We start from the raw sequence: 21,106 nt of genomic DNA, 5'->3' as shown, positions 1-21,106 counted from the left end.
TCTTAATCTCACATAAAGTGTGAAATGTAGAAAAGAGCAGTTTCAAATACTCTTTTCTCCATTGGTTAACTTTTGAATTAAATTGAAATTTAAAGCTTTTCCTTTATGAATCAAATTATCTAAATTTCTTCTTTTCCTCTGGAGGGAAATTTGTAGGTCAAAATGGTTACAGGATATTAAGAACTGTCCTGAAAGCAGACATCAGTTAATGGCATCATAGATCCCTGCATGATTCTAAGATTATAGACTGCAGCTAATAATCATTGGTACTTCAAATACCTAGAGGTAGATGTCATATCATACAGAATTAGCCTGGTGCAAATTCCATTGCCTAGTGCCAGGCTGATTTTATCAGACATTCACATCTAACTGTTTCCACTGAAGGCAGATCACGGAAGCCTATAACAATTAAGATTATATTTGAGGTATGAAAGATTATCAACTGCAATTTGTAAGTTGGACAAAGATGAAGATTTACCTTAGTTCAGCCTCCTTTCTTACAAGTCTGTCAAAGGGACGAATATCTATAAATATCCTGTCTGTTCCCGTTTTCTTCTGTGAAATCTTGATTGCTTTGGTGAGCTTGCCTTGCACACTTTGTCATCTAGAAAGAAACACTTTTTCCCAAGGATTTTCACTGCGTAGACATTAGGTTTCTATCTCATCCGTCAGGAGTTTGGCAGCCATGTACATTGCGTACTGACTGAGTTCAGTTAATGAGGAGACCAGCTTGTTTGAAAGAAGAGCAGGAACCAAACAAAGCTGGGTTGCACCAAAAGGGAAACAGGGAAACCCCAAAGTCAGTTTGAGTGGATGGCTTTGACTGAACCAGTTATAAGCAGGGTTAGAATTAGTGCCAGGAACGATATAAGCAAGCCCAGATCATTAAGGATAGTGGTTTTGCAGGTAGCACATTGAAGCAATATGTGCTGTCTGAGAGTAAGGAAGCTTGAATCAAAAAGAGGGAAAGAAAACAATGAAGGCAATCAAGAGCGGAACACTAGAATAAAATGGAGTAGCCTTGTTTGTGAGTCTTCAGTAGACTCTGTATTCAAAGTTGCCCTTCATATCTGAAGTACTTTGTTAGCTGTTGTTGTGTGACAGACATTTCCCTGGGAGACAACACACAGACAGACACAGACACAGACACAGACACAGACACACACACACACACACACACACACACACACACACACATAGCCCAGATAAAGAGCCCACAACAGAGCAAAGTGAGGATATTACAAAGTTCAACTTGACAGATCAATGAGTTTTATTGAGGTTACTTCTAGGAATAAAGGTTAGGGTTTATTACTGGGGTATAAATGACCCGAGCACAGCTGCATTAGGAAACTTGGAGCACACTGCAGCCTGCAGCCTGGAGTCTGGAGCCTAAAGGTCCTTATGTTCGAGCCCCTGGCTGAGAGAGTGATTGATTCAGGGATGAGTTATGTCTCCTTAATTGGGACATTTGAAAGTCTCGAATGTGGCTTGAATATTATTTACTAATTGGATCTGATAAGGTCCTTCCCATCATGCCTCAAGGGATTTTCCTTTTCTGCAGTGTTTCATCATCTTCCAGAGTGTTAACCTAATTCGGGAAAATACAATTTTTGCTTGAGGTAAAATATGCATTCATGAAGATGACCGAATAATAACCATGGTAGTATGAATGTACTCTGAAGATGTCTAAAATAAATAAAATATTTTTTAACAAAATGAAAATACAATAACGTAAAAGTTTTGTGATGCAGTTAACAGCGTCCTTGGAGAGCAAGTTCTATCAACCAAATGCTAATTCTGGAAAGCAAAGAGGTCTGGCGTCGAGAATGTCAGCTTTCCCTCTAATAAACCAGAGACGTCTGGGTTCTTCCACCCACAAGCATAGGGAAGGAAACAATAAAGATCAGGAGACAAATAAAAGAAATTGAAATATGAAAAGCATAGGGCCAATAAAACCCCAATATTAGCTTCTTGAAAAGTCTAATCAGTTGATAGGAAACCAACAGAAAGCAAAAGAGAGAAGAGACAAAAGTCAGTGATGGCAGCAGTTACCACTCTGGACTCTGAAGGCACTAAGAATATGTGTGAGTAACACTCTGTGCATGCATTTCACAATGAAGACAAAGTAGGCCTATTTCTTGAAAGATGCAAATAATAAGAAATAGAGACCCAAAGGGTCTCATATTTGTATAAAACTTAAATTCATACTTTGAAATAATGAAAAAGAAAACTCTCAGGTGATTGGTGAACCATGCCAAACAGGGTTTTGGGGCTTTTTTTTTTTTTTAGAAATCAAACCAATTTTTAGTGATATCTTTGACAAAATAGGTACAAGACAATTTTCCCACTTATGAAGTATGCAGTGTTTACCAATATCTAAAGCAGATGAAGACAACCCAGATAGGAAAATTACAGACTTCCTCCAGCACAGACCCCAGATCCTCAATAAAACTATAGCAAAGTGAGCCTAGCATGATCCTAAAAGTCCTTGTAGTCCATTGTGATCAAGGAGAGTTCCTCTTGGGAATGCAAGGCTGGCTCTACATTCAAAAGTCAACTAACATATTCACCTCACTGACAGGAACTAGCCATGTTGATAGATTCCGAGGTGCCATCTAAAGAAGTTCTCAAGTGGTTGCCGGAAAAGGGACGCTAACACAGTTTGTAAAGAGTCTCTGCATGAGCACCATATTCAGAGCAAAGGCTAACTATTTAACCTTGGAAAGCATGGGTGGGGTAAGCTTCTCCTCTCTCTGCACTCCTTCTCCGCCTTCTAATACAAACCCTAGTTTGTAAAGTATAATCGGAAGAGTGAGTTTAAAATCAGAAGGGAAGAAATAGAATGGTTGCTATTCTCACTATGTAGTCTTGGCTAGCCTGGAGCTTGCTACGTAGACCTGGCTGCCTCTGCTTCCTGAGTGCTTGCATTAAAGGTCAGCACCACCACACCAAGTCTAAACCAATTTTTAAAAGAATCAATAACTTATACCCTATTGAATAACAATAGGAACATTTATTTTTAATTTGGGAGAGTTTTTTAATAAATTGAAATGTTACCTAGGTATGAGACAGATAAAATATTTTCAAATTCTGTCTGATAAAAATGTTAAAACATTGGTGAAAGATATTAATGGTTTATGAGAATAAAACAGAGATAAAGTATATTTATGGTTAGAAGATGCAAGATGTCAAGCTATTAGTTCCTTCCAAATTTTTAGAGAGGTTCAATGCATTCATTGCCAATAAAAACAGAAAAGCGTTTTTTATATTGTATCAGCTAGAATCAACTCAATGTTCCCCAGTTGCATCAATGGAGAACAACTGTGGAATATTTTCAGCAATAGAAAGTTGAATATTTAATGCATGTGACAGCATGACTGGATGTAAAATATGGTAGATTAAGTTTAAGAAGTCAGTCAAAAAGCTCAGGGTAAACGACATTCTGGAAAAGATACGACTGTAGAAACAGGGATCAGTAGTTGTAAGGCTTAGTGTGATGTATAGTTTGAATATCTTTGATAATAAGGGGGATTTGTGTGTGTGTGTGGGGGTAGCTTGTTCTATACCCTACTTGTGATACAGCCTGAAATACTATATGTTAAAAATTAAGGAACTATAATGAAAATTACAGTAAAATGAAAGATACATGAAGATTTAAAATTATTGTAAAACCATCCACTTTACATACATAGCATATATGTCTATATGAGGCATATTGATTGCTTCACATGCAATTTTATTAACTAAATCCGTTAACAAAGTTAAGTATTGTTTTCTCAGACAAAAAAGAAACTAGAAAATAGACAATCAGGATCATTATGGGTAACGTCTTTGAGACTGTTATTTTACTTAAATGCATTTTAAAATGGAAGAATGTTCAATGTCATTGAGAAGTGACACATTCATTTAATTGGTAGCTATTACATGTAGGATAAGATTCATGGAAACGAAATTTAACCCAATGTCTCTTGCTATTTACAGTTTCCTAAATAACACATCTTGATGTTATTTTAAGTTCTAAATTTTAAATCAAGTATTAAGTCTTACAGTTAGAAAGGTTCATAATACTAAGATCGTTCTTTTTTACAAATAGATATTTTTCATATAACATATTATGATTGATATAATTTTTCCTCCTTCAACTCCTCTCAGGTCCTCCCTGATTTCCCACATACTCAAACCTATACTGTTGGGCATCAGACCATGGGTCAAATAACTAAGGTGTATATTTTATATATCAAACCTCTTTGAACCTGGTTTCAGGTTCTCCCAGCATCCCTTAGTTCCTACCTGTTACAGGGCACAGCCTGCCCTCTGCCCTGAACTTTCTAGGTGAGAAGCTGGACTCCTCAACTTTCTCTGTGCTGGCTTTCATTCTTTCTCTTTCCTCTCCCCTCTATTTCCCTCCCAAGGTGACTTCCCTGGCCTTGTTTCCCAGGACATGAGAACCAGTCCGAGGGTGGCTTGCCGAAAAACCTGTAGATATATATATCTGGCTTGTATTAACTCATTTCCCCAGCAGAGAAATAATTTATTATATTTTCTCTCTCTCATTAGAATACAAATGGGCATCTAAACAATAAGATAAAAACAAACCAGAATAGCACAAAACAAACAAACAAACAAACAAACAAACAAAGAAGCTAAAGAAAAGGCACAAGAAACACATATAGACACAGAGATACACATTTGCATACACATAAATCCCAGAAAAACACACCACAGGGAACTGTAATATGTATGCAAAAGACCTGTAGAAAAGAAAGTAAGAAGAAAAGAAAATAAGAAGGAGAGAAGGGAAGGGAAGGGAAGGGGATGGGAGGGGAGGGGAGGGGAGGGGAGAGGTGGGGAGGGGAGGGGAGGGAAGGGGAGGGGAGAGGTGGGGAGGGGAGGGGAGGGTAGGGAAGGGGAGGGGAGGGGAGGGGAGGGAAGGGGAAGGAAGAAGAATATGCCCAGGCAAAGCATAATGAGAGTAGGAATCTCCAAAATTACCATTGAGTTTGTTTCATGTTAGCCATGTACTGCTGCGGGGGTGTGGTCTGTCCTTAAGGGTGGTTCTGTTGGAAAAAAACAAAAACAAAAACAGTTTTTTTTTCTTTTGCGGGTGATTATCAATTGGAGATAGCTTCTGGGTTAGGGATAAATCAAAATATTATTTTATAGTTAGGTTCATAATATTAAACTTCCAAAAAATAATGTCAATCGTTCTTTCGTTTCCCCCAGATCCAATCCTCCAGTCTCATCCCAGTTCTGCAGCAGAAGCTCATGGCCGCCCCCACCCCCTGCCCACCACCTTTCATTTCTTGTGGATCCCATAGATCCATAGATTTTTCCCTTTCTTTCTTTCTTTCTTTCTTTCTTTCTTTCTTTCTTTCTTTCTTTCTTCCTTCCTTCCTTCCTTCCTTTCTTTCTTTCTTTCTTTCTTTCTTTCTTTCTTTCTTTCTTTCTTTCTTTCTTTTTATCTTTATTAACTTGGGTATTTCTTATTTACATTTCGATTGTTATTCCCCTTCCCGGTTTCCAGGCAAACATCCCCCTAGCCCCTCCCCCTCCCCTTCTATATGGGCTTCCCCTCCCCATCCTCCTCCCATTACCACCCTCCCCCCAACAATCACGTTCACTGGGGGCTAACCTCCCTGCCCCCATTTATTGCTTTTCCTCAGGCAGGCACTCCCTTCTAAGCCACAGGCTGCATCTACCAGAAATCAGGTAGGCTGCCTACAGACCTTCTCTTTTCTCTGTTTCCCCAGTTCCAATCCTCCAGTCTCTTCCCCCTTCTAATCTCCTCAGTCTTCCCAGACCCCAATCCCAGCAGTCATTCCCCTGCTATCCCAAGTTCCCCTCCTTTCAAGGCAACAAGTAGGCTGAAGGCAGGACCACGCCTCTTCTACTGCACCTGGGAGTCAATACCGCCAGCTTCATTCCCAGCTCTACACAGCAAATCTGCTGTGGTCTCCTTTTTCTCTGTGACCCCAGTCCCAAGGGGGATAACAAAGACCTTCTCCTCCAACCTTGCTTCCACCAACTCATCCTAGGACCCTTGCCTCCAACACCAGCAGGCATTCCCTGTGAGAGTATCAGCTAAACAGGCCAGGAACCCTCTCCAAAAATCCAGGAAAGGAACCAAATCCAAGGAACAAAACAACCACCAACAAAGACAAATCCAGAAATCAGCACCTAGACCTATAATTATTAGAAACTGAGACCGCTAGAGGCCACAGCTCTTCCCTACAATAACATGATAATCACAAGAGAATGCTATGTCTCCACTTGAGCACAGCTGAAGCAAAAGACCTTAAAACCAACTGTATGAAGATGATGGAGGTCCTCGAACAGGAAACAAACAAATCCCTTCAAGAAATCCAGAGAAACAAAATCAATGTGAGGAAATGAATAAATCCCTTAAAGGAAGCCAGGAAAACACAAAAGGCTGGAAGAAATGAATAACCCTCTTAAAGAAACCCAAGAAAATAAAAACAGTGGAAGGAAATGAATAGAAGTGTTCAAGATCTGAACATGGAAAGAGAATCAACAGAGAAAACACAAACAGAGGAAATTCTGGAAATTAAAAACTTAGGAGTTTTCACAGGAACTACAGAGGAATGCTTCAGCAACAGAATAGAAAAGGAAGAGAAAATCTCAGGCATTGAAGATATAATAGAAAAAAATGAGTACATCGGTCAAAGAAATTACTAAAAATAAAAAACTCTTGACAAAATATTCTGGAAATCCAGGATACTATGAAAAGATCAAACCTAAGAATAATAGAAATAGAGGAAGGAGAAAAAGCTGAGCTCAAAGACCCAGGAAATATTTTCAACAAAATCATAAAAGAGAATTTTCCTAACCTAAAGAAGGAGACACCTATAAAGGGGCAATATGGATACAGAACACCAAATGGATTGGAACAGAAAAGAAAGTTTCCTTGCCATTAATAATCAAAACATTAAACATATAGAACAAAGAAACAATATTAAAAGTTGTAAGGGAAAAAGCCGACTAACATATAAAGGCAGACCTATTTATTAAAGTACAACCAACTTCCCAGTGGAGATTAAGGCCAAAAGGGCCTGAAAAGAAGTCATATAGACTCTAAGAGATCACAGATGCCAGTCCAGATTACTATACCTAGAAAAAGTTTAAATCATCATAGATTGAGAAAATAAGATATTCCATGATAAAGTCATATTTAAACAATATTTATCTATGTACTGGCTGGTTTTGTGTATCAACTTGACATAAGCTGGAATTATCACAGAGAAAGGAGTCTCCCTTGAGGAAATGTCTCTGTGAGAACCAACTGTAAGGCATTTTCTCAATTAGTGTTCAAGGGTAGGAGGGCCTAGTGGGGGGGGGCTGTCATCCCTGGGCTAAATGTCCAGGGTTCTATAAGAGAGCAAGCTGAGCAAATCAGGAGAAGCAAGCCAGTAAGCAGTACCCTCCATGGCCTCTGCATCAGTTCCTGACTCCAAGTTTCTGTCATGTGTGAGTTCCTGCCCTGGCTTCCTTTGGTGATGAAGAGCAATGTGGAAGTGTAAGCTGAATAAACCTTTTCCTCCCCAACTGGTCTTGATGTTTTGTGCAGGAATAGAAACCCTGACTGAGACAATCTACAAGTCCAGCCCTATAGAAGGTGATAGAAGGAAAACTCCAGCCTAAGGAGGTTAACTATACCCATAAAAACAAAGGAAATACAAAATCTCACACCAGCCAAACCAAAAGAAGGGAAACACACACACACACACACACACACACACACACACACACACACACACACACACACACACAGAGTCACAAACCCCACTACCACTACTACCACAAACAACAACAACAGCAGCAGAAACAAAACAGCTGCAATCTAACATGAAGATGACATTTCAATTCTTAACACCGATGCCCCATCTAGGGTACCCAAGTTTGTGCAAGAAATATTACTACCCCTTAGATCACAGATTGTGCCTCACAAAATGATAGTGGAATGCTTCAGTACTCCACTCTTACTGTCTTATGGACAGGTTGTCTAGACAAAAACTACACAGAGAAATACTAGAGCTAACAGACATTATAAACCAAATGGACCCAACAGATATTTACAGAACATTTCCTCAAAACATACAAGAGTATACCGTCTTCTCTGTACCTCGTGGAACTTTCTCCCAATTGACCACATACTCAGAGACAAAGTCTCAACAGATACAAGAAAATTGAAATAACTCCCTGCATCCTATCAGACCACTGTTGATTAAATCTAAATATGAACAAAACCAGAAACTGGTTGCAGAAGGGTTGCGAACTTATAAAACTGGGAACGACTCTCTATGGAATGAAAAGTAGGTCAAGACAGAGACAACAAAGAAATTAAAGATTTCCTAGAATTCGATGAAAGTGAATTCATAGCAAGCTCAGACTTATGGGGCACAATGAATTAGTTACTTAGAGGAACGTTCACAGCACTAAGTGCCTACATTAAGAAATTGGAAAGATGTTATATTAGCAACTTAATAGCACATCTAAACACTCTTAAACAAAAAGAAAGAAGCACACCTAAGAGGAGTAGATGGCAAGAAATAATCAAACTATGGCCTGAAATCAATAAAATGTAAACAAAGAGAACAATATAAAGAATCAAAGAAACAAAGAATTGGTTCTTTGAAAAAACAGTAAGATAGACTTTGCAGAGATAAAATAGAGAGAAAGATAGAGATAGATAGATAGATAGATAGATAGATAGATGATAGATGATAGATAGATAGATGATAGATGATAGATAGATAGATGATAGATGATAGATAGATGATAGATGATAGATAGATGATAGATGATAGATAGATGATAGATGATAGATAGATGATAGATAGATAGATGATAGATGATAGATGATAGATGATAGATGATAGATAGATGATAGATGATAGATAGATGATAGATGATAGATAGATGATAGATGATAGATAGATGATAGATAGATAGATGATAGATGATAGATAGATAGATGATAGATAGATGATACATAGATAGATAGATAGACAGACAGACAGACAGACAGACAGAATCTGAATGGGAGGTCTCCATCAATCCCTCCCTTCAGAGCTCAGAGAATCCCTCAGATCTTGTAGAAACCAGAGAGGATAAAGAAAACCAGCAGAACAAGGTCCTCTCCATGAATTAAGCAGGTTTCAAATGCACTAACGGAGACTGAAGCAGGAAGCACAGGAAGCACATGGATCTGCACCAGGTCTTCTGCATGTACAGTACAGCTATTTAGTGTTTTTATGGGACTCCTGGGCCTCTGACTCTTGTGCCTACTCTTGGGACTCTTTTCCTCCTGTTGGGTTGCCATGTCCAACTTTGATTTGCTAGTTTTTGTTTCATCTATCATATTTTATTTTGTCATGCTTGATTTTGATCTTCTAGAAACCTGTTCTTGTCTAATGAGAGATGGAAAGGGAGTGGGTCCAGAGGGGTGGGGAGGTGGGGAGGAACTGGGAGGAATAGAAAGTTGGAAACTGTAATCAGGATACATTGTATGAGAACCTGTCTTAAATAAAAGGAAAACAACTGAAAACTTGAAATAATTGTCAAATTTTACTCACTAAAATTATCTACGTATACCTTTCTGTTTGTTTTTGTTTCGTTTTTGTTTGTTTGCTTGTTTTGAGACAGAATTTTTCTGTGGACCAGAACTCTGGCTATGAATCACTTCATAGTCAAGGCTGACCTTGAACTCACAGAGATCTGTCTGCCCCTGCTTCCTAAGTGCTGGGATTAAAGGTGTGTACTACCATGCCTGACTTATATATACATTTTATAATGTCAAACAATTCCTGGAAAAATGTATACCCTTGAAAACCCAGGCAAACAACTGATGAAGAATATTTGGAAGCCTAGAATCACTAGAAATTACACCCATTGTCCTTGTCTTAGTCAGGGTTCTCGAGTCACAGAACTTATGGAATATCTCTCTGTATTGAGGGAATTTGTTGTGCTGACTTACAGTCTGTAGTCAATCAGTCTGTAACTCAACAATGGTCACCTATGAATGGGAAGTCCAAGATCTAGTACTTGCTCAGTCCCACAAGGTTAGTTGTTTCAGCTGGTCTTCTGTGGAAGTAGGTTCCAACAGATATGCTAGCAAGTAAATGCAAGCAGACGAAGAAGAGCAAATCTTCCTTCTTCCAATGTCTTTATGTGGGTCTCCAGCAAGTGTGCTCAGGTTAAAGGTGTACTAGCATACCTGGATCTGGGACTTGCTTTGTCCCAGCTGACCTTGAATTCAGAGATCCTTGCCTTACTCTCCTGGGACTAAAGACATGTACTACCAGGCCTGGGCCTAAGTGTTTCATAGCTACTATGCCTCAAGATCTCCATGCCAAGATCCAGGTCAAAAACTTGTGTCTTCCAAGATCTGAACCCCAGGTGAGCCCTCCAATTCTGGATTGTAGTTCACTCCAGATATAGTCAAGGTGACAACCAGGAGTAGCCACCACAGTCCTACCTTGCTTTTCCATTGCTGTGATAAAATAGTGATCGGAAGTAACTTGTAGAGAAAAGGGTATATCCCATCTTAACAATTACATTCCACCACTGAAGGAAGTTGGGGCTGGAACTCAAGCAGGGCCCTGAAGACAGAACTGTGAATCAGAAGCCACGGAGGAAAGCTACTTGTTGGCTTATCTTCCATGGCTCAATCATCTTGAGGTTTTATGCAACCCAGGACCACCTGCCTAGGGGAGGTACCACTTACCCTGGGCTCCTCCCTTCCACATCAATCCTTAATCAAGAAAATGCCCCCATTGACTTGCATGTAGGCCAATCTGAAGGAGGCATTTCCTCAATTGAGGACCTCTCTTCCCATGGCCCTAATAGTGTCAAGTTGACAAAAAATAGAGTAATAACTAAAAACACAGCAAACAACAACAACAACAACAACAAAAGAAAAAAAACAAAAAACAAAAAAGACAAAAAAAAAAAAAAAAAAAAAAAAAACCACATACAACCAACCAGGACACTTAGCTTATACTATAATAAACAAAACCTTATTCAGTGATGGTCTTTAAAGACAGAAAGATGACAGAGAACTTTTATCTAAATTTAAGTATTTCTAAATTATCCAAATCCCATGTGGTTGTCATGTGTATTTTAAGATTCTTGACTTCATCCCAAAAATCCCCCATATCTAGCTTTTTTTCTGTTCTGGAATCTAAGTGATTAATCAGTTTTTTCAATTAAATATAATTTTGTTGCTATTTTTGCTGGGGAAAATATACTAAAACCCCAAAATAGTTCATATCCCCCGTCCCCCACATAATCCATGGTTCAGTTTTTCTCCCTTTGATATTTTTGACTGTTCATCAGGAGTCATTATGCTAGAATATATACTATACTAGTAAAGAACTGGGTATTGCTGTTTTACAGTAATTGAATCCTAAAGTTTCCTAAAGGCAGGTACTGGCAGAGAAAGATGTGAAAAAAGAAAGGGAGTGAAGAAGGAGAGGGAAAAAAGAACAAAAGGAGGAAAGAAAGAGAGAAGGAACAAGTTTCAGAAACCAGGAACTTGTGAATGTGAAAAGGGACCACTCACCCTTTTCAAGAAGGGCGTTTTTGTCAGGTTTGGACCACCACACTGCAACAACATGTACCCCAGAAGGGTGGGAAGATGCCCGTGCTGGGAAAAAATGCTAACCATGCAATGATGACTTGAGTTCAGTCCTCCAAGTTTGATTTCCAGGTCCTATGTCAAAGGTAGAATACTATGATAGAAACCTGTAATCACAGCACTCCTACTGTGAGACGGGAGGTGGGGACCGGACAATTGCTCAGAAGCTTGTAAGTCAGGAGTACATAATACAGCAAAAGAAAGACTGGAGACTCTCTCTGTTCAAAACAACCAGGAACATTCTAATTCCCCCAACATTGTCCCTTGATTTCCACAGTGTGTGCATGCAGACACACACGTATGCACACACATAAGCACATAAGCACATAAGCACACATAAGAGGAAGAGGAAGAGGAAGAGGAAGAGGAAGAGGAAGAAGAAGAAGGTTTTGTTTGTTTGTTTGTTTTTGTTGAGACAGAGTTTCTCTGTGTAGCCCTGACGGTTCTCTGTAGACCAGGCTGCTTTGAACTCAGAGATCTGCCTGCCTCCCAAGTGCTGGGACTAACGGTGCATGTCACCACCGCAGCCGGTGGCAGATTTTTTTTTTACAAGTGACCTCTCATTTAGATTCTCAAAACAGGGAATCTTGTGAAGGTTTCCTCCTTTGCTTTGAATGCCCCCTTCAAATGACTCATATTCTCAAGTAAATTTGCCCGAGTGATACTGAGTGTCCTTGGGGAGAATTAATGCTGTTTAAGGCTAGACGAAATGAAATACAAGAGGAACGGAGCAGGGATTCTGATAGAGAGCAAAAATAATGAGAAGCTCCTTTTAGTGAGGTGGGGATGACTAAAAATGGCTCCTGTGCAAACCGCAGGTCCCTAGAAACTGAGCAAGGCATGTTTGTCATTAAAGGGTCCAGTGAGCTCTCCAACTCTGGATGTGTGAAGCCAGATAAAGTGGTTCCCAAGGACACACAGACAAGACTGAGGAAAACCCTAACAAGGTACTGAGAGATGTCAGGGCAAACTTTACCCAGAGGACCTGACCAGCACATCTGGACCAGTCTGTTCTTAGATCAGATTGAGAGGAACATCTTTGTGCATGTACAAAATGGTAAGAGGAAACTTCTGAGGAAAGGAAGATGAGCATTTCCCCTCCTTCCTTCCATCCCTCCCTTCTTCTCTCTCTCCCTCTCCCCACTTCCATTTATTTCTTATTCCTTCATTTCCATTTTAAACGAAAGGCGGAATGAAGGACATTCATGTGTGTTGCATGACCATTGGAATCATGGGAGGAGCCATTTTATTTGGAACAGGAATTGTGGCTGTTTCTCATTCGTGAACTCAAATGGAAATAACTGTTTTTACTGATGAATTTCAGTCAGTTGGTCTATGGAATAATTTAGGCGTTACTTCCACTAAAAGATTACGAGGCATGAGGATACGGTGTATAAAATACCCTAGAAATGGTAATAAATGTGGTGGTATAATACCAGTATGAGCTCATCTCAGCGTTCAAGGGTTTTCAGTTGAAGAGACGGGATGAATGATCATCTAAGATACAGAGAGCCTTCGTTTTTTATGTCAACTGTAAGAGACTGTGAATCCCAGCATTTAAAATTACATTTACTATACTTATAATAATTACTCTTAAAAAAACACATCGTGGAAATGCTTTTCAATTCTTATATTCTAAGAGATTTCTATCAGGAACATGGCGGAATTTTATCGGGTGTTCTTTCTGCATCTCTTGATATAATCGAATGATTTTTCCACTTTAATAAGTGTCTCTATATTGGATTTTTCTTTATTCCTGATATGAAACACACTCGCTTTCATAGATCTTTATTAGACTTCTGAAGTAGTCGTATAACATTTTTATCTAGGACGTTGGCATATGCATTCATAGGTGATATCTGTTTTATTAGACTAGATTAACCGTAGCTAGGGACCTGCTAGAGAGCAAATAGGACCGTCTTCCGTCAGGAATGTTTGGTGGGGACTTTGTTTAATCATCCTCTCCTGTGTGCGGTCTTGGATGAAAATATTTCTCGTTTGCCCACCCAAGCCCGACTCCTTCAGTATCCTCACATAAATGCACTGAAGGCTTCTTCGATCCAGAGTTTTGTGGTGTGGCCCCGGGGTGGGGGTGGGGCAACCAGGAGAGTGAGCAGTAGCTTCTTCTACTTCCTGTTGGGTGGCTCCGAGAAGCTTCTAGCTTTCCTACCTTCCCCTGAATCATGTCAGTTTTGTTTTTCTACTTCTCATTATGTTTGGCCTTTAAGCTTTTATGCCGTTGCGATGGCTGCTTTGCTATTCCTTAAATTAAAAATAAAAAAAAAATTAAAAGATTTAAAGGATTGTGTGTGTTTCCTTATACTTAAAATAGTTTATGATTTTTTTATTTTTTCCTTTTTATTTCATAAGAAGGCAATGCAGGAAGCAATATCTAAAAGGATGAATTTTTAATGAACTATTTTATTTATTTACATTTCAGTCATTGCCCCCCCTTCCTGGTCACCTCACCCAGTTCCTCACCCCAGTCCCCCTCCCTTCTTGCCTCTGAGTGGGTCCCCCCCACCAGGTGTGCCCCTTCCCTGGGGCCTCAAATCTCAAGATTAGGATTAGGTGCATTTCCTCCCACTGAGGCCAGACCAGGCCGTCCTCTGCTATATATGTGCAGGTGGGAGTGGGGGGCAGGGTGGGGTTGGTGGTTCAGTTTCTGGGATCTCCACAAGGATCTCTGGGGTCTTAGTTGAGACTGCTGGTCTTCCTATGGGGTTGTCCTCTCCTTGAGCTCCTTCAGTCCTTCTCACAATTCCTCTATAGGGGTTCCCGAATTCAGTCCAATGGTTGGGTGTATGTATCTTCATCTGTCTCAGACAGCTGCCGATAGGGTCTATCAGAGGACAGCCATACTTCTTCCTGTCTGTAAACACATCATAGCATGCATAATGTCAGGCTTTGGTCTCCCCTGCCTTGCTCGCCATGAGAAGGATCCCAAGTTGGACTGGGCACTGGAAAGCCTACAAGGATAAATTTTTACAATAATTCCTAGCTTTTGCCAGAAATATATATACATATATATATATATATATATGTATATGTATATTTGTACTTTCAGTCTATTCCATGCTTTCCTTTTTAAAAATTGTATTCATATGTTATGCATATATTTGTTATATATACATATATTACATAGATGTGTTACATAGATGTGTAGTATGATGTCATCATGTAGCAAGGCAGGCCAGGGTAAGGCCAAGCCTATCATTAGATGAGAAGGAAAGGTAGGCAGAGATAACATTTAGGAAGGAGGGAGGAGGAGGAGGAAAAGGGAGAGATCAAGATGGAGTCTATGGAGGAAGATGGTTCAGATTTAGGTGAACTAGATCGATTTTATCTTGTCTAGGTGGGCAGTTTATATCTTTATCAATTGGCAGTGAATTTATTGTGTGGATAGAGAATTTATCATGTAAACCTAATTGCTAAATTCCAAGTCTCTGGGGCTTTATTCTATCGGGCTAAAGAGGACAGTGTGTGAAAGAAATGGCTGAGAGGCAGTTGGAGCGTGCAGATTTGGTTCTGTTGCCCATGTGGAGGGAGTGACACGCAGGGTCCACAGAATGAGGTGTGTGTGTGTGTGTGTGTGTGTGTGTGTGTGTGTGTGCCTGGTAACTACTGCCTAGGGGACCTCGAGGAGAGGGTACCTAAAAGAGAGACAGCCAGGAGAGGGCGGCTTGCAGACCTGTGTCAGAATAGCAGTAGGAGTGAGCAGATCCAGCTCATGGGAACTGATAGAAAATGTTTCTATTTAACTTTTACTGCAACATATATTTTATATATATATACATACATATATATATATATTTACCTAATACATATATGTGTGTGTTACAACGATTAATTATAAAGTAGGCCATGAATTTGAGAGAAAGCAAAGAGGAATATATGGGAGGGTTTGGGGATGTCTTAGGGTTTCTATAGCCGTGAAGAGACAACATTACCATGACAACTCTTATAAAGTTAAGCATTTATTTGGGGCTGGCTTACTGTGCATTGTCTTCATGGAGAGAAGCAGGCTCTGTGCAGGCAGACACGGTGCTGGGGAAGGAGCTGAGAGTTCTACATCTGGTTCAGCAGGCAGCAGGAAGAAAGAGCCATTGCTTCTGGCTTGAGCTTGTGCATCTGCAAAGCCTACCTCCCACTGACACACTTTCTCCCAATAGGCTACACCCACTCCAACAAGGCCACACGGCCTAATCCTTTCAAACAATGCCACTTCCTGGGAGCCTATGGGGGTCATCTTCATTCAAACTACCACAGGAGGGAAGAAAAGGAAGTGGGGGATGATATAGTTAATTTCATAAAATTTAAATGCAGAAAACAACTGACTGTGGGTAGCTCAAGCCCAGTTGATACAGCTACAGCACAAGTGTCATTCCTAAGGCTCAGGGAACAGTGGAAGAAGGGACAGAATGACTGTGAGAGCCAGAGGGTCAGGATGTCTGCAGCAAGACTGCCTAAGCAGAGGGTGGGAGAGAGGATAGGGGGTTTCTGGAGGGGAAACCGGGAAAAAGGATAACATTTGAAATGTGAATAAAGAAAATATCCAACACAAAATATTTAATCTTATCATAAAACGAATGAAATCTCAACAATATGGCTGTCTGAACAAGACCAGCAACATGACACTACCAACTGACATGACAATGTAGACCTGAGAAAATGCACCAGGTCCTACCTACCACTGCACAAAGACGTACAAGCAACTATTGGCTGCAGAGAGGGGGGAGGGTGAATCAGTTATCCAATCCCGAGGGGTTACCCATAAACACATAAGCATATGAGCAACACTAAACAGACTCAGCAGGTGGCCTTCCTTTCTGTATTTATATGCATGTATGCATGTAACAATCCAAGAGAAAAGGATTATGAGAAAGATAATATGGGTAAGTAAGAGGAAGGGCTGGAGGCAGAAGAAGATAAACTGGGGTGAGGAGGTGGGATATGGCAATAGGGAGCTGGAAATGATAAAGTGTTGCTAGGTGCATGAGTAAAATGTCATGAGGAAACCCATTAGCCTGTGCAGTTGATAATTGCTAACAAAAATTAGAAAAACACTAAACATAACTTATGTATTAATAGGCAAAAAGAAGGAACTATTCCATTAGTTCATCAGGCAGTATATTGTATTAATGTCATTATAGAAGACGTTCCTTTGTGACTTTATTTAGCCCTAATCACCTACAAATATCATTAACAAATACATCTGAGGATTAAGTTCCCAGCACATAAACTTTGGGCGGGACATATTAAAACCCTAATAGCCTGTGTCTAGACAGGTTTGGATATCTATCAACTGAACCAGGTGTTAGACTGCAAATTGCTCGCTGCACAAATATTCCAAATTCTCCATGCTTGAACTGGACTAAATTTGAAAAAGTGGGTCATCCAGGTTCAGTGCTTAGTGGCCACTAGTTACATTAGGATAAACATGGAACTTCTAAAGTATGTGATAGACTAGATCAAGGTCAACATACCAAAGTATTCTGGAGGCCAACCAGCCATCAGAATAACCTACATCCAGAAGTGGTACTCTTGTCTACTGAATTGTACATTCTGCACAGACAGAAAGAATTCAGGACAAATATCCTGTGGCACTTTGTAAACACATCCACAATGGTGAGTCTATGTTGCTTATGTGTTGCATCTCTTATCAGGTCCTGCCTATTCTGCTGGAGATACCCAAGATGGAGGGCAAGTAGTCATTGGCTGTGCATTCTGAGACCTGGGCAAGACCATCCTCATAGCCTGGAGCCCTGGGACTGAATTGGACTGTAGTAGTTACTTTTCTCTTTGTTGACACAAAGTTGTCTGTCAAAGTAACTTAAGACAGGAAGAGCAAGGTCACAGTCCATCATGAGGAGGAAGCCAAGATTGCAGGAACTCGAGATTCCCAACTCTTCTGCAGTCAGGAAGCAAAGAGAGATGAATGTCAGAAGGCGACTTGATTTCTTCTTTGCTGTTCAGCTCAGGACCATGGATGATGGAAGGGTGCCTTTCACATTTAAGGTGGATCTCCCTGCTTCCATTAACCAAATCTAGAGATGCCTTCAAAGGCATTCCTCAGGTTTTGTTTTCATAGCAATTCTAGATCCTAATCACTGGTGTGAGTACCTTATATTTGATTGAGTCTTGGCTCTGCCACCTGTGTGACAAAAACGGGTCTTTGACTTCCTGTTCCTTTTCTGCTCTGTAATTTGTAGATAGCAATACTAGCCATGTAACAAGGTTGGTAAAGAATTAAAGGACCAAAAATAGGATCCATGAAAGACTAGTTGTTCATTAACTAACATGCAATAACCTCTGGAACCACATGGGAGGGAGGGAGGGAGGGAGGGAGGGAGGGAGGGTGAGATGGGTACTCTGTTCCTGTTATTGCACAGGCTGTTCAGGGGTTTGCTTCTCTCCACAAGGAAAGAGTTGCAGTGGGTGCTAAAATAAGAATCCTATTTGATTTGGTGAAGACGTGACGCTTCTGCTGCTCTCAAATGGGTCTTAATATAAGGCTATCTTGTGTTCGATTAGAAACTTGATGAAGGGAATTTAAGTCTTTGCACCTTTCTTTGAAGATGTCCTTTAAGGTTTTGAAACCCAGAGCAATTCACGATACATAACTAGCGCCTTCAGGAGAGAAAATTAGAATGACGTGAACATCAGACTCTCCTCACAGTGACAGGAGAGAACAAAACGTTAGCCTTGTAAACAGAAGGATGACTCATGATAATACAGCTCCCAAAATCATAGTCATAAAAAAACCAAATACTGAATATAAGGAGTCACATACCAGCTCTGGTGTGATATAAGATCTTTTCCTTATTCTGGTCTTTGATTAAACTGCCTGCCGTTCCATAGTGTACTAACCCACTCTATTCCAGCATATTTGATTCTTTATTCCCCTCCCCACTCCATCATTTGAGAATAAAATGTTCCTTAAACTGGGTGAATTAAAGACCAAATATCACAACCAACAAACCTGTTCAAATGAGTCACAACCTAAGAAGTGCCGTGGGCAGCTCATAATAAAATAGAAGCATTACTACTGCTAAAGCATCAGGATATTATTTTTTAAAAGCAGGATACACTTTGTATTCTGTGGTAATTACTATGTGTTCTTGAAACAGCAGTTGGGGGAAGAAAAAACTTGTACAGCTTATTCTTGACCTGCTGACTCACCTGAATTTTAGTGTCTGTAGATAATGTTGGATTTCATTTTCTGAGAGAGAACATCCCAGATTTAGACACAAATTAAGATGATCTACTCATGGCCCTCATACTTGTTACATCCCACCCCAGTCATTGTCACCTCGGCGCCACGGTCTCACATCTAGTTCTTATTCCTTTAGCGCAGTGAGGAAATAAGTCTGGGATTATGCAGCAACAGGTCCTGTCTCAGTAGAGATCAAGTGTCCATCTCTTAGGGAATCCTCCTGGCTCGGGTAAGACTCTCTGGAAAGCTCTAAGGAGGTATGTTATAAAGGAGGCCATAGCGTTTGCTTCTGGCCTTTATGGCTCCCATCAAGGGAAGGTATCAGCGGTTAATGGGTAAAGGGAGCTCATCGGACACATTGAAAACTTCTGCACATGGTTGACAAGTTTCTATCCATGCACATTCTGGCACCCACAAAGAAATCTGACAGTAAGAGGTGTATGCATAATGAACCCTTCCTCTGTAATTGTGGGTGTTCTCAACACATCATCTAACTTCATATAATAAGGATAGCAACATTTTGGGCCAGAAACAATAATTTTAGGTTATGCAATCTCTTAAGCTTTCATATAAAGAGATGGGTCAGATGTATGAGGTCATGGGCATCATAAAACATTGGGTCTTAGCAGCAAACCACTGAACTGAGAATAGGACCCCCATTGAAGGAATCAGAGAAAGAACTGGAAGAGCTTGAAGGGGCTCGAGACCCCTTATGAACAACAATGCCAAGCAACCAGAGCTTCCAGGGACTAAGCCACTACCTAAAGACTATACATGGACTGACCCTGGACTCTGACCTCATAGGTAGCAATGAATATTCTAGTAAGATCACCAGTGGAAGGGGAAGCCCTGGGTCCTGCTAAGACTGAACCCCCAGTGAACTAGATTGTTGGGGGGAGGGCAGGAATGGGGGGAGGATGGGGAGGGGAACACCTATAAAGAAGGGAAGGGGGAGGGATTGGGGGATGTTTGCCCGGAAACCGGGAAAGGGAATAACACTGGAAATGTAAATAAGAAATACTCAAGTTAATAAAAAAAAAGATTGGGTCTTTATTAGATTTATCAATAAGAGGCTTTTTTCATAGGTATATACATCTTTTGTGGTTTTTATCTACAGCTCAAATGTAGTTACATTGGTTTGACAAATAGGGAGCAACCTTTGGCCCTGGGACACAGGTAGCCTGCCCTTGTTTTTGTAAATTATTATTGGGATATGATAGAATATACATGGAATAGAACGTACAAAACAATTGCCATTTGATCCTTTACCAAAGAAGTACCTGCTGGTCTTCGGATTGGTTCATGCTTTCATATCCTTTCCCCAAAGCTTCTCAAGTTTCTTTATGGTTGTACACATGATCTGTTCTGAGGAAAGAAGCCAGCTGTGTAGCTCCAGGTAGCTAAGGAACTCCTCTTCAGTGATTTTACACTCTGCCCTGCCTGATTACCCCTCCACGCAAAGGTTTCTCCTTCCTTCACGTCTTTCTAGACTCTAGAGATAAGGCTATGTTTTTCCAGCAATTATTTTAAGTGCTTGCATTTCCTGTTTGTTACCGAGGAACTCGAGGGAGTAAGACTCATGCTAAAGCTTTTATTACCCAAATCTAATTGGACAAAGTCTTCAGCATCCCCAAAGTAGAAGGATTGTGTGAAGTGTGCAAAGAAACAAGGGTGGGAATCTTCCCTCACAGCACCTTAAATCAGGAATAGCAATAACCAATAATGTGTTAATTGTTATTTAACATAATCTGAGAAAGAACAGACACTGAAAAGCTGTGGTGTGACTTGATCAGACAGCATTGTCAGTAATGATGAAATGTATTTTTAAAGATACGATTTAGGTTTTTCTTGACAAGACAGACATGATATCTGGCTTCCATAATACCAATATGGTGGGGTCTAAGCCAAGCTCAAGGGCAGCCTGGATAACTTAGCAAGTTCTTACTTCAAAATAAATATAAAAGAAAGGCTAAAAAAGAAACTCAGTGGTAGAGCCCCAAGTTCAACTCCCATTAGCGTGCTTCTTAAGGTTTTATTGTTACTTTTCCTTTGAAAAAAAAAATTGTTTTAAAGCATGAGATTGCAAACTGTGGTTAATTGACATCAGTTGTGGGATGGTATTTTGTAATTCATTGAAAAAAATCTTTTGATCACTGTCCAGAAGCCCTGTGTCACAGTTGATATGTTCCTCAAACAAGGACAGACGGTTGAGTTGCATGTGCTAGGTGTTTTTC

At 40.2% G+C, this 21,106-nt stretch overlaps 1 long non-coding RNA gene across 2 annotated transcripts in view; it reads left to right on the top strand.

Moving 5' to 3' along the window:
- LOC102548829 (uncharacterized) overlaps positions 1-17,934 on the top strand; it is a 101,667-nt gene extending 83,733 nt beyond the window's left edge. The window contains exon 8 of one of the 2 annotated variants that reach the window (XR_010056121.1): positions 17,323-17,934. This is a non-coding gene — a long non-coding RNA (uncharacterized LOC102548829). Of the gene's footprint in view, positions 1-5,223; positions 9,573-17,322 lie in introns of those variants that run through there. The other variant, XR_010056122.1, reaches the window with a different exon arrangement.
- The last annotated feature ends 3,172 nt before the right edge of the window (positions 17,935-21,106 follow it).

This window comes from Rattus norvegicus, chromosome 11, assembly GCF_036323735.1.
Source record: "Rattus norvegicus strain BN/NHsdMcwi chromosome 11, GRCr8, whole genome shotgun sequence".
NCBI classification, from domain to species: domain Eukaryota; kingdom Metazoa; phylum Chordata; class Mammalia; order Rodentia; family Muridae; genus Rattus; species Rattus norvegicus.
The sequence above is the reverse complement of the archived record's forward strand: the minus strand, read 5'-3'. Positions and strand labels throughout refer to the sequence as shown.